Below are 12,714 nucleotides of genomic sequence, written 5' to 3'. Positions count from 1 at the left end.
TGCTAATGTGTGTAAGGGCTGAGATTCCAGTTGTTCATTGTGGCAATTCCTTCCTTTCATTTTGCCTCTTGAGAATTTCTTTTATGTCAAACTCTAAAAAGATGCTATCATTAAACATTAACAGAGACAGAAGACAAACCTCAGCACGTTATTGGACAAGAAGGAAAATATATAATATGCCATCCTGAGCCATATAAGAGTAAAGAGATTGATTTCTGATCCATGGCTACAGTACTTATAATGGAAGGAGTTCATTTGGAGCCTTTATTTACATACTACTGGGGGTAATATGTTAAAGAAAATTACATCAGCTCTTTTCCTGTATCTCAAAAGTCTACCAATTTCAAGGCATATTTTCCTCATAGACTCCCTAGTGAAATATATAGCTGCAATTACACCTTTAAGAGTAAATTAATGTCTAAATCCTAAATAAAAAAAACACTTTTAAAGTTACCAAAAATGGTCCCAAATGGCAGTAAGGCATCATGCTCAGACAACAGAACAGAGTTTCAATTAAGAAAGATTCATTTCACCTGAATCTATTTGCTTATAAATTGTGGTTATATAGTCACTTTAATTTAAGACAGTGTTTTTCTGCAACTTTAAAATGAGCAATTATGGCTCCCAGAAATGTTTGTACTGGTGCTAAGCTTTTGCAATCACTGTGGAAGCCAAATCAGGGAATACAACTTCATGAAACTCAACTTATTCCCCCAAAAAAATCTATATTCTGTTTTATAACCAATTATTTATCAGCTGTCACTCCCACAGCATCAAAAATAATAGGGAAATAGGGAGACACAGTGGAGCAAGGTGGGTCCACACTTTTGACAACAACCTAAATTTATGTTCGTTTTAAATGACTGCATAATCATGCCTTTTTATGAAGCAGTCATCAAGATTCCCTCTGCAATCAAGGGTAAATAGAAGGCAGTTCCAGAGGGTGATTCACCCCCTTTATTTTAGGAGAGAATGAATCACCCTCTGGAGCTGCCTTTCTCCACTGATGGTCAAAACCTGATTTAGACTTCTTACTTTTTGATAACTGGAGAGAGCGTATCCTATCCTTGGTAGCCATGAAAATGGCTGGCAGGGGATATTTGAAAGATGGATTAAAAAACCAAAAGACTTGTGAGTGTCTTATTTACTGTTCGTTACCAGTATTTGCAGAAGAAAATGTTTAAATTGAGATGAGATGGTTTTTTTGTATAATACTGATTTATTTGGAACTGAATTGAAAAAAAAGTGCAAAATGTTTCACCCAAAGGCTTGGCGTACTTTAGCTTATTGTAAAAAGTATATACTGAAAACCATAACAATTTTGCTAAATTTTGTACATAAGGATCAGGAAGGCATCAGAAAAGAAAGACTAATATGTTTTATGGCAAATAAGAAATCAGTCTCTAAACGAGAAAAAATTAGTTAAATATCAGACTAAATAGGATTGAGGTTATATGGCTTGCATAATTTGCCCAGGATTTAATATATGGTTATGTCAGAAAATGCTAATCATTACTATCAATCAAAAGGTCAATCACAGACCTCATTAAAAAATGACAGACATGGGATTCACAATTCATTTAAGCAAGGTGGAGAAGAAATTAAAAATGTTTTGTTCAGGAGCAGTCTAATACATCCTTAGACCCTTAAACCATGCTGAGTTGTGCAGGCAAGGATGGTGGTAAACACAAATTTGCTTGTGTATCTTTTGCTTGGAGGACTGGATAGCCACTAGCTCATTGCATTGGACCTGGTCTCCACTGGGACTCAAAGCTACACCTCTACCTGTAAATAAAACTGGTCAGTCACTGATTTTTGATACAGGTGATATCCATTCAGTCAGCTCTCTAATTAGTACCCAAACTACCAGCTGGGAATGGTCCTTGTTCCCTACTACTCCATGGCTAGGCACAAGGTGTAGTCTGCCTAAAACGCAAGTTGGCCTAAGCCAAAGCTATGCCAGAGACTCTGCTAACACTGCAATGTCAGATACAGCAGCCCATGCCCATACTCTGAGTCCTGAGAATACCACTAAATTACCAACTCATTTGCAGATACAAGCTTAGGAATCATGTACCTTCCAATATGAACATCTTCTGTAGAGCGCCCTATTTATGTTCACTGTGGCTCTTGATAATATCTTTCCTGGATTGTCATCCCCACAAAGTGCAGCATGGAAACCAGTTACTCTTTTCTGCATAGCTCCATTTAGTTTGTAGTTGGTCACCACAGGTAATTTTTCATTCTTAGTACACGAGACTTCCACATGTGTGTGTTAGATCTGCCAGAGACAGAAAAGCAATCAGAAACCCAAGAGACAATTAGAAGGGGGCAAAAGCAACATTGTGATATTCAGGGACAATGAACACTTGGAGCCTGGGCTAGGATGGAAGGAAGAGGTGGTTGTACAGCGGGCAAAGAAATACGTTGTACTTTGCCCCCAAAGGCTGGAGAGAAAGAACAACAATGTGCATTCCAAGATGGAAATGACCCCCACAAAATATGAGACTCTTATTACCCTTCTTGCCTGCTAATGAGAATGAATCAAGAAAGGCCCAAGTATTTCCCAGCTGCTGGTGTAACTCCATGTACATAAGTGTTTGAGAGCAGTTTTGACCAACAGCTAGTCACAGACTTCTGAACTATATCTATATATGTTTGGAGTTTTTTGTTTGGTTGGGGTTTTTTGATTTGTTTTGTTTTTTTAAAATTTATTTTAAAAAACTATTATTGTATTATTTTTTCCTTATTTTACTACAAATTTTATTTTATTTTATTTCACTGGGGCCTTGCTCATTTGTATGGCATAAACCCCCCCAACAATTGCTATGGCTACTGCATTGAAACTGGAGCCTAGCTGAGAACAGTAAGACTGTAAATGTTCACTCAGAATTCAAAAGATCAAAACTATTTGCAAATAGGTGTCATTTTTGTGAAATTTCTTGATTTGTCCATGAAATACAAACAGGGACATAAAATGGCTTGAATCATAGCTTTTCCCCTTCTAGATACAAGTGTATTATTGTACAATATTTTTCCATATACAAAAAGCATTTGAAGAGTATTTAAAGATAAAACTGATTCAGGTACCCACACAGTTTTGCAGTTTAATAGAAAATTACATCTAATAATGATAATGGAAAAGTAAGTAAAAGAAAAAAGAGCTCACTTGGTAAATTTCACAGACTTCAACATATACTTCAACATCAGTTGAAGATGTTGTATTCAAGACCATATACTTCAACATCACTAAAAGAAGTTTTTAATAATTATGGGTTCTTACTTTCCCAGTAGAGTCTGTTTTCTTCCCCTAGATTTAAAAAGTACATTAATTTTCTGAATATGTGACTTTTATTCAAATAATTGAAATCTTTCCTATTGAGGAGGTAGTGGTAACTAGTAGTCAACACTCCCTTTTTTCTTGCAGACAAACCCAAGAAAGACAATATAGTGTCATCTTTCTTAATTACTGGTTTACTAGGGTAAGGTTTAATGCTAAATGACATTTATGGATTAATGCTCTGTAATCTGAATATCCTGATGGAAATGACTTCAGAAAACAGACAGGCTGAAAGCAAAGTTTAGGGAAAGTGATATTGCCCAGGGACTACTCTGGGCTTTTGAAACATGCTCCACAAGCACTAAAATGCAGTTTATAAAGGAACTTTAGGTTTCAGTTTACTAGCATTACTCTAAAATTTTATATAGTATATGAGGTTAACTTGGATAAACCGAGATAAGACACTTGAAAGAAAACTCCACACTTACCTTTTAAGTAGGCTCGACAATCCAACTGCATGCTATGATCCATAATGGCAGTACAAGGCACACAATTATCCTCTAGACAACACATTATGCAGGTAATATCATGCAGCCAGTACACAGCACAGAAAGAAGTCCCAAGCTTCTGGTCCAGCTAAAAGAAACTCTGCAGTCATAAAGCAGAGGTTTAAAAAAGTTCCTTAAGTGCATAAAGATGCATTGAGCGGAAGGTGAACTTCCTTTTCAGAATGCATCTCATATGGCACCCCATTGTATTAATCTTGGCATTACCTTTCAGGACCAACTATGACAAGTCTCAAAACGTATCTGTATCATGAAAAATGTCATTTTATTTCCATTAAGTTGAATTAATCCACCTGCTCTTTCCTGCTGAGATTTATAGAAGGTAGTATATGGGAAAAACTCCAGCTACTTTAGACCTGCAAAGTGGAAGAGAATGGATTTTGCTGTTACAGAAAGACTGCAAAATAGAAAGTGTCCTGATATATTGTAGTGCAAAAGAGATGGACTCATTCCTGGAATGTAAAATCTGTTTTGGATTTCCTAGACTCAGTTTCTTGGATGTCTATCCTATTTAACATTAGTTTGCAGAACTTGGCTTGGACAGGTATTTACATTTCAAGCAATATGAAGTCTTAAGAGCAAAAAAAGTAGTTTTAAGAGCTGTGTTTCCATCTCACTTCTTTATAACAGTAGTACTGCAAATGAGGAATAGAAACATGGCATGAAAAGCTACTACAGTGGTTACACAGTAAATGGGAACCTTTTGATTTTGAAATTTGCCTTCTAAAAACAAACAACTAAAAAAGAAAGAGAAACAAATTAGCCAGAAAAATGTATTTCTATTCTGAATGTTTTTCAAACAGTAAAAGTTCATACCCTATATTTCCTCCAGACAAATGCTGGGAGAAATTGCACTATAAATCTCTTACAGATTATTTCACATGACCTTAAAATGTGGTTCAAATGAAATTATTATTAATACAAATATTTTTTCTCTGCTATTCTGTTTACAACACATGTATCTATATACTACTGTAGTAATCACATATCCTCTGAACAGAGAGACATTATTCTCTCTCACGATTTCCCTGAGAAGCTGTGAGAAGCTGTGAGAAAGCTCAGAGTAACAATTCTTATCTCCACTTGCTGCATCTGTTGTTGTGCACATGTGGAATGTGTTATGGAGATTGTTTACCAAAAGGTGGTTTCTTAGTTGGACACTGGCGATGGTGTTTTGGATTCATTGACCAATTGGATCTACGTGTGTTGTGACTGTCTGGCAAGGGCGATGGGTTTTTCTGAATAGTATAGTATAGAATTGTATAGTAGAATAAAATGATTGATCAGCCTTCTGCAGTCATGGAGTCAATGCTCATTATTCCCCATTCAGGGGCTCACTGCTACTATAGACTACTTTTTAAGTGTACATGATGGCTGTCAATCATCTGCAGGCCAAAAATAGTAGTAAATATATATGTATTCTGTATTCTACAAAGTTTTGGCTTCCTGGATCATTTTACTTATGGTGTCTAAATGTGTCTTTCTATGTATTGCGTTAGTATGCTCAGTATTCTTCCTTAGTCCCTTCATTTTTATTTTCATATGACTTCATATGACCTCAGCCTATGGGACACCCTTGTCTGTTCATTTTACTTAATCTCTCATGCCTAATTTTCCTGTCCTTATGGGTAGCTGCTAGGGTAGCTTTATACTTTGAAGGACAATTTTTTTGGCATAGTTTTCATAACCTGTTAATTTAATTTAATTTTCAGTGTTGTACTGGGTTTCTATGATAAGATTTAGATAGTAGAGGGGATGTCACACCTGTTTCTGTGAGAAGATGCCACCACGTCTGAGAAGGGTTGTTCCAGGCTGGATAGATCTACTGCTGGTCAAACCCAAGCCATCAGTGACAATAGTAAAACCTTTGTGATCATATATTTAAAAAGGAGAAAAAAAAAGAAGGTGCAACAGCAGCTGGGAAAGAGGAGTGAGAACAGGTGACAGAAACAACTGATGCCAAGGTTATTGAAGAAGGAAAGGGAGCAGATGCTCCAGGCACCAGAGCAGTTTCCTTTGCAGCCCATGGTGAAGGCCACACTGAGGCAGCTGTCCCCCCACAGCCCATGGAGGTCCACAGTGGATCAGATATCCATCCCCAGCCCATGGAGTAACCCATGCTAGAGCAGGTAGGTGCCTGAAAGAGGCTGTGACCCCATGGGAAGCCCATACTGGAATAAACTTCTGGCAGGGCATGTGACCCCATGGAGAGAGAAATCCCTGCTGGAGCAGCTTTGCTGGCAGGACTTGTGACTCGATGGGTGACCCAGGCTGGAGAAGTCTGTTCCTGAAGGATTGTACCCCATGGAAAGGAACCATGCTGGGTCAGAGGAAGAATATGAGGAAGAAGTAGTGGAAGAGAGGACATGTGATGAACTGACAGCAATCCCAATTCCTCATCTTCCTCATCCCACTCGGGTGAAGGAAGTAGAGAAATTGAGAGTGAAGTTGAGCCTGCAAAGAAGGGAGGAATGAGGGGAAGTTTTTTTGTAGATTTTTTCTTATTTCTTATTAACCTGCTCTGTTCATTTGCCAATAAAATTATTTCCCTAATCTAGGTCCTTTTTGCCTGTGATGGTACTTGCCGAGTGACCACCTTGTGCTTTATCTAGACCCACAAGTTTTTATTGTATTTTTCTCACTCCATCCTGTTAAGGGGGTGAAGTTATAGGGAAGTTTCATAGGCACCTTGAAGTTAGTCAAGGTCAACTTACCACAAACAGTATTTCTTCATTTTGTTTAAGTGGGGCAATCAGAAGCCCCATTCAGCTGAATGCCTTCCTAGAAATATTGTATGTTTTTTATTTTTGAGAAAAAATAGAAAAAATAGAAAAAATTTGAGGTTCAAATTTTCATGTAGCTGAGGACTCAAAGAATGCATAATGTTTTATGAATGAAAGAAATGTATACAGACATGATTAAGAATTATTTTGTTAATAAACAGAATCACAGAATGGTTGAGGTTGGAAAGTACCTATCTAGTTGAATTCCCTGCTCCAGCAGAGCCAACTACAACCAGCTGCCCAGGACCTTGTGCAATATTTTGAATATCTCTAAGGATATCTCCAACCTCCCTGAACAAATACATTTAATTTAAATGTAAGCACAACATAGATTAACATAGATTTGAACAGAAAGGAGTGATAAACAGTAAAACCAGGCCAACTTTATCTTCATTATTTGCAAAGCAGAATGTTACTGTTATGTGGCAATCCCAGGTCTAGTTTGCAAACCCACATGAACACTTTCAACACTTTCATTGATTCAGAGCAGAAATCACTAATTCTGAAGAAGGACACAGATTACCAAACTACCTCCCCTCTCCCAATGTAATGACTTCTTTCCAGGATGGTCTGTCTAGCAAGGAAAGCAACAATGACAACCTCTTAATCTTTTTCTTCCTCTCAGTATCTTCCTAATGTGCTGTGATTAAGACAAGAGTGCAGTTGTGTAAGGGTTCCTCACAAGTTTAATGTCATTTAGCAGAACAAAAAATGCAACTTCTCTGAATGACAGCACAATTCCATTACTGTAAAAGCTACTTGAGACATGTTGCTGTGCACAGGGACATTGGTAGTGTGGGACGATACATGTTTTTAATTCTTCATTAGAAAATCCTTCACTCATAGTATGAAACATATATTTACTAGAATAAATGAAATGAGCTCCGTAGCCATTGTGTTTGCCTTTCATAGTGTAAAATATGCAATGCAGAATTGATGAGATCTGTGTTCACATCTTTTCAAGGAAAGGCAGAGAATTGATCTTCCTTGAAATACAAAAGAGAAAAGGCAGGCATACTGATTCCCTATATTGGATGCAGTAAGGAAGGATAGTTCCAGAATTAGGGAATCCAGTATTAGATTAGGCATTACCTTGGAAATTTCAATACTAGGATTCAATTTCCTGCTAAGCACCTGACTTCAGTCTGGGTGAATATTCACAAGCAATTTAGTCACACACAACTTCCATGCTCTTTCAGTATATTTATAATCAGAGTATTATTACTCTGTGAGACTACATACATAAAAGGTTTTCAGATATTGGCTATTCAATGATAAAAAATGAACTGGAGAAATATGAGTAATGCACACCCACGCTTGGCACAGAAGAATATGCTTCTGTGTGGATTTTCTTCTTTTCAGTTTTAGAATAGGCCTGTTTTAGAGCTCAATAGGATTTAGAACAAACTTGATTCATTGTTTATAAATCTAAAAATTGCATTTAATCTTCCTGAGTTTTCTGATGTGAAAGTTTATTTGAGATCAAACCAGAAACCAATATATTTCACTGAAATAAAAGTTTTGAAAAAAAGTACCTATTATTTAAATTGAAAGAACATATTTTAAACTTCATTGAATTTAAGCATTCCACCCCCCATGCTTTATTCTGCAGCTCTTTGTTCTATTGGAACATCCCATCTGTTTTGCTACATTTAATATTGGAGTCAATTTGTTTTACTAGTCATGCTAGTTTATTCACAATTTTCACATCATATGGATACCAAATGGGAGGAAAGAGGGATCTATTGCATTCCCTACATATGTCCTTTTCACCCCTTTTTGTGTTTACCTAGAAATGATGGCTTGCATGACAGGACAGCCTAGTACAGCAAATTCTTAGTGACACTGGCTTTTTATCTCTAGCCTCTAGGTTGGAGCATGTTTTAAAAATATTTTCTTTATTGGTTTTTATACTGTTTATCACCATAATAATTGACATCTGCACAACATTCCTGCAGGACTTTTGCAGACTGGAGCTGGGGACAATGAGGAGAATAAGAAAGGTAGAAATGCAATGCAATTTCCACAGAAATTCAGCTCTGATATTCAACTGAGATTGTTCTACTACTCCTAAGTGTGTTAATTTTTCAAGAAGAATAAATGGCTTGTGAGAAGTCTGACAGAAGATCAGTGGCATGGTTAAAAACAATCTGGAAGTCCTCTTAGCCAATGCCATCCCCACATGGTTTCTCTTTGAAGTCTACTGTTTACATTAACAACTGGTTTTATAGCTCTATTTATTGCTTTTGTAAGCTCCAATTAGGTTACCAGTGTTGGATGTTTGTTTTTATTTTATCTATTTGTAATATGCACTTATGGCATAGCACTGAAATTAAGGAAGGCAATTTTGCTCCAATGCTACTTGTCATAATTAAATTTGTACACTACAATGACATGAGGAAAAATGACATGGCCCAGATCACATCATATAAATAATTTTAAAATCTCTTCATCCAAAATGGGCAGCCCTATTCACAATTACTGCGTGAAACAAGTTCCAGGCCTTGTGCCCTACACTGTGTTCATACAAAACAAAAGGGGTTGAAGCAGCAGAACCCACACGAGGGCACACTCTCTGGGGTGGCAAAGGCACTCTTGAGGGAGATCTGAATTCAGAATGCTACTCCAAACTCAGAAAATCAGAGATCGGACTAGAGGTCTTTGCTTTATCAGCTGAATTTTGGACCACTTGCTATAATGAGATATATTTTTGTATGTAAGTCCCCATATCTTTTTTGCATGAGACTGTGACAGGGATGCTCTAGGAACACTTGATACATCTCACTTGAAGACAAGATGGTTAAAGAATGATGCACTGCTCAGGGATGCTCTTTAGTCCAGTCTCCAAGCAGTTAGGCCTTTAGAAACTTATTCCAAAAAATGCCAAAAAAAAACCCAGATAGGTGTTCAAAAGGGATTTAGCAGTCTCAATCATAAGAAAATGATTTGCTTGAGTATCAAAATTGGTATTGAGGAGTCTAGTAGTCTCTTAAAATATTAAGCCTTCAAATTCTCTATGATGTGAGATAGGAGTCCTATTGGTTGTAACACACATCTATTGAATAAATGAAGCAGGTAATGACAAAAGTATCAGGTATCTGACTACCTGTGTTCAGTTTGTTAACTGCTTACCTCTATTTTTTTATATTTTTGGGGTTGGATTTTGAAAGATATTTTGACAAGAACGAAGAGTTAAATATACTGAGTAAAAGGAGACAAAAATATCCTAATAAAAGTTTATTATACAGTTATCTGGGATAAAATTCACATAAGCATATAGAAAATTTTCAATAGTAAGGTAATTGCTTTACATCTTAATTTAGTGTGATGTGACACCCCTGGGTGAATAAAGGTACATGGAGAAGTAAAAAAATTTAATATGCTTTACAGGGGGTTATCCATATTGGGCAGATATACCTCTTTGGGTGCAAAAACTCTAAGAGGAATAAACATTCTTGTTCTTCCAAGGGACACAAATTTGTTGGACTAGGGACATGAAACATTTGAGTTTCCAGGATGTCCATAAGATGTGATTTTCTTCTATGTAACTTGTAAATAAAATAAACTTTGATTTGTAAGTAGGATGTCTGTATTGTTACAATAAGAGCAAAGAGGTTATTCATGGTTGTGAGAGCCAATGCTCAAATATATTAATATGAAATGAAATTTTAAAAGACAGGATAATACAAACAGAATAAGAACTTTTAGTTATTTTAAAAAATTTCCCTTAAAATAATGCTGTGTAAATATTAAGAGGTTCAAAAGGAAATAAAAAGAAATCAATTGAAACATCTTCTTTCTTTAAAATATGAAAAAGGTCATAATTTGGAATCTTCTATTTAAATTTATTTGACTTGGCAATTTTTGGTTATAATAGGAAGGTTTGTGACTCATATGCATAATCTTTAGCATATTCTTTTGAAAAATATGAAAACCCCCTTAAAATTCTAAGATTAATTATATTAATATCAAAATTGAATTATTATCAAATTATTATACCTCACTAGTGGCACATATGCTGTATCTAGCTGCACACACACACACACACACACACGCACAGAGAAATCCTGAATTTAAAACCATGATTTTATCGAGACTGCCTAACAAATGTCTTCAATGGACACCAGAAACCCGTGGAAGAGGTGTGGAATAGAGGAGGCTGCATAAGAGGGATGTATGCAGTTTTGATTTTTAAACATTAAAATTTATTACCTTAAGAATTACAATTCAAATTTAAGCATTTTAAAAACAGTTTTTATTCAGGACATAATTAGTGTGCTCATGCAGGTACAAATCCTGGGAAATGCTGCTGTTCCCACTGCCTTCAACAGATTGACTTGTGCAAGGTCATGAAGAAAATCACTGTCAGAATTTGCATCATGACTGCAAGGTCAAGATCATGGACCTTTCCTTGGATGTGACAGCTTTTCAAACTCTTTACATGCTAACTACTTATGAAATTATGAAGAGCTAAATAGACTGCATTCATTAAGAAGGATGAGTTTTCTCTTTTTTGATTCTCACTTTGTATAGATGAGCACATGGATGAAATTATATTCTTGTAAGCAATATATCTTTATTAAAGACAATTATTTCAAAAAGGTAGAACCAGCAAATTATTTTAAAACACTGAATAATAATTTGATTTAAGATTTCTCTTCAACCATGAAAATCAGACCTATTATAATGGTGTTAAAATTAAGAATCTGCCATCAATTTTTCACTCTGGAAAAATAAATCACTGGAATAGACATCTAAAAAAAATTATATGGAAATGGAGGAATCTGACCTCTGTGTCAATCTGTGACCTATTGTTGTGGTTAAACCTGAGTTGGCAAGGTGGTCACTCACTCTCTCCACCAGCAGAATCAGGGACAGAATCAGAAAGGTAAAAGTGAAAAAACACAAGCTGAGATAAAGTCTGTTAAATAGATAAAGTAAAAGCCACACACTCAAGCAAAACAAGCAAATCAAACCAAGGAATTTATTCATCACTTCTCATGTCAGGCAGGTGTTTGGCCATCTCCAGGAAAGCAGGGTCCCATCATGTGCAATGGCAACTTGTGAAGACAAAATGTCATCACTTCAAACGTGACCCATTTCCTTCCTCTTCCCCAGATTCGTATGCTAAGCATGCTGCCATACAATATGTGATGCATTGGGTCATTTGGGATCAGCTTTCCTGGCTGTGTCCCCCTCCCAGATCCATCCTCCTTACTGGTGGGGTTGGTAAGGAGCAGAAGAGGCCTTGGCTCTGTGTGAGAAAAGCTCAGCCATAACAAAAACATCACTGGGTTATCAGCTCTGTTGGCATCAAGAATCCAAGACACAGGCCAATATGAGGTACAGGGAAGAAAATTAATTATATCCCAGTCTAAAATCAGCACACATTCTTAGTCCAGACTAGGAATTACTGGTGTTGTGTGGAAGTTGGAAGGTGATATATTTTTTATGACATTCCAGTTCTGAGACAGTGTACAATGAATACACTATTATTCTGGGATAAGAGCATTATTACTATCATCCGAGGAGCCAGTATAGCCCTAGCGAAATATTCTTTACTTTATAAGAGTTTCATTCACACTGAGGCCTCAGAACTTGTTGCAGTCATTGAAGATGAGAGTTGAAGGGCAGAAGATGACAGGAAATTATTAGTATGTGCATGTAGTTGTCAGTGTGTGTGACACAGACAGAAATTAGGTATTTCTCTTTTTTACCATATAAATAGAATAACCTCCTATTAAAATTATGGCTAAAACATGTTTTAAAATAATCTGTGAAATATCAGCACATTTATTTTTATAAATTATTAATGTTACAGGCTCAGCTCATTTGCTGGCACGTAGTTATATAGAACCACTTATTTACTTAGCTTATCTGGGCTACTGGATATCAATTGGAGATGGCAGATACAGTTCAAGACTTAGGGAAGACCTTTGTATCTGGACTTGCATTTGAGTAAACAAGCATTATACCTTAAGGTGTCCCAAATGACACAACCTACAGAAACCCTACATGTGAACAAGTGCATCAAGCTGCTGCTGCCTGAATCACTCTGCTCTTCTCTGGCTGTACTAACAGGAGA

This window comes from Molothrus aeneus, chromosome 3, assembly GCF_037042795.1.
Source record: "Molothrus aeneus isolate 106 chromosome 3, BPBGC_Maene_1.0, whole genome shotgun sequence".
Taxonomy (NCBI): domain Eukaryota; kingdom Metazoa; phylum Chordata; class Aves; order Passeriformes; family Icteridae; genus Molothrus; species Molothrus aeneus.
Note: the sequence above shows the minus strand (reverse complement) of the source record.